We start from the raw sequence: 2,874 nt of genomic DNA on the forward strand, positions 1-2,874 counted from the left end.
TTTACATGGTCGAGTCCCTTTCTTGTTTCATGGAGATGACAAAGAAGCTATAAATAATGGAGCCCTGCTTTTTGTTTTCCTGTCAGGCAAGAGTAATGAAGGAAATATGACGTCCAGGTGCAACATGCGTAAAGGATAGGGTGAAGAGGAACAGGGCACAGGAACATGTTAAAATGAGCTCTGTAAACCTATGAGCATGTGTGATACAGCAGCTGGCAATAAAGATCAGTGAGATGCTGTTCCTTTTGTAAATATGTACCCAGTTAACTTTGGAATTGCATCATAAAGAAGGAGAACTGGTAATTGGTTGACAGGAAAGCTCTAGTCTGCGTGGTTTTTAAATAGAATTTGGGGTGAAATGGCACTTGGGGTTTTTTGGTGGTACACTTTAAAAAACTAAAATATAATTTACCAGTTGGGTAGGTATTCGGTGATGGCAGTTTTGTATTTTGTAAATTAATTTTCTTACATTATGTTCATTTTTTATAGAAAGGATGCCTTTATTAAAGGACTGTGAAATACTCCTGAAGTAGTGCAGCAGTCTCATCTTGAGAAGCAAAGTAATTATTTGTATTGCCACTGCCTCATCTCTGTATTGTGTGTGTATTGCTTATTGCCTAGTGGCTATTGTGTATTGGAAATACAAACTCAGATCTGCACAGGATTCCTGTATTAAGTACCTCCATGAGCTTATCTTTATGATCAGGATTGTATGTATTTGGGCTACTCACTCTAGATGGCAAAAATCCAAGATGACTGTTCAATTATTATTATTTTTTAAATAGTTTGTTGTACCTCTATGTCACCCCCTAGTGATTGCCTGGACTCTTGCAGCTCATATCTGGTAGTCTTAATTCGTGTATATCGACAGTACAACCCAAATTATTTTTTTGTTTCACAAAGAAACTAGATCCAAAAGGAATTCAGTCATCCTATGGATCAGCTGATCCAGCAGAACCTTATGTGCCCTATTCTTGAACTGTTCAGAACTGGCAAAGAATTTTAAAAAGATAAATTACAGCTACATATATACAACTTATATATGCATTCAATTACTTAGAAGGCTAATTCAATTCTTTAAAGCTTTCCCAGATTCAATCAGTGGTTTTAGGACCAAGGCTGTTGCACTTTCATTGAACATTAGACTGGTCCTACCTTCGTCATTTGAAAACAAGAAGTTGAATTTCTCTGAGATGAGTTTTTGCTCATGCTGAAAGGAATCAGATTAATCCTTCTAATCAGCTCTGTGAACTATATTCTGCATCACATTTTGAGAAAGCTTTGCTTTGATGCTAATTTGTCCCATTAAAAACCTTGTCTAATTCTTATGACAATATAAATATAAGAGGAAGAAATTAATATCTGTTCCTAGGACGCCCATATAGCAATAGCAATATCACTTAGACTTATATACTGCTCCATAGTGCTTTACAGCCCCCTCTAAGTGGTTAACAGAGTCAGCATATGGCCCCCAACAATCTCGCTCCTCATTTTACCCACTTTGGAAGGATGGAAGGCTGAGTCAATCTTGAGCCTGGTGAGATTTGATCTGCCAAACTGCTGGCAGCCGATGATCAGCAGAAGTAGCCTGCAGTCCTGCACTCTAACCACATAGCCACCGCAGTGGTTAGAGTGCAGTATAGTGAATGGAACAAAAAAAATGAATTAGAACTTTTTAAATCATTGAACTTTGTCAATATTACAATAAATTATCTTCCTATTTAATTATTGTTGCTAAAACATTAATTTTAGTGACAAGGCAATTTTCTGATTTTATTTTCAATTGAAACAATCGAAAATGATTTGATTTTTAATGGCTACATGAAACGATTTAAATTTTAATGACTAAATGAACAATTCTTTGATGTTATAAAATCCTGGCTAAGGTAAGAAATTAGAAATAAAATTATATAAATACAACTGACTTACAACCAGCATTGGTCTTAATGATTTAATTTGTTTTTTTTACTGAAAACTAGGAATTGGGTGAGTGCCAATGCCTCTATTCCTTATCATGTTTGCTATTGATTTTACTTGGTATCATTATTTATTCTTAACAAACAAATGTTTCATCTGCATACAATGGCACATAGGATATTTAATTTATAACATTGACTTCCAAAACTCCACATTGTTAAAAAAAAGCCTCCATTTTCTTCTTGTTTATTTATCTATCTATCTATCTATCTATCTATCTATCTATCTATCTATCTATCTATCTATCTATATTTCAAATTTGGAGACAGTTCATCTTGCTCTTCATCACCTATAATATGTCATTTCATTTCAAGAGCTTGGATGCACAGAGCATAACAATTTATATTGCTTTTCATGAAATAGCTCTCCAAAACCCTTTTAAATCACAGTGTTAAAAAAATGCAAGAATCCACAAAATCAGAATTACAAAAGAAAACAGCAGTAGCACAAATGCAACATGAACTCATATACACATGGGGACATTTCCCAGATTCTTATCTATGCCCTCCAGGTTCTCAGCTGTTGGTTTGTGTCTGTGCATCTGTGGTGAAGGGTAATTTCTATATATTTCCATTATCCCCCATGAAAAGGTGAAAGAGGGGAATTGAAAAGTTATGGCTTGCCTAAAATGACCCTTGTGAGATGCAGACTGAAGCAAAAACTCAATCTTTGGGCCTACAAACCTGGCAAGGATTTTGTTTCACATTACCATACAGTCATTATTAAGTCAAATTGAGAGAGAGTTTGTTTGAGTAAAAAAAGAAACACACACACACACACACACACATTACTCACAATAAAAAATTACAAATTAAATTACAATAATTTTGAATTCCCCCCCGCCCTCCGTCCGATCCACATACCTTTTCCAGCTGTGGACTTCAACTCTCCTCTTGT

This window comes from Thamnophis elegans, chromosome 1, assembly GCF_009769535.1.
Source record: "Thamnophis elegans isolate rThaEle1 chromosome 1, rThaEle1.pri, whole genome shotgun sequence".
NCBI lineage: Eukaryota > Metazoa > Chordata > Lepidosauria > Squamata > Colubridae > Thamnophis > Thamnophis elegans.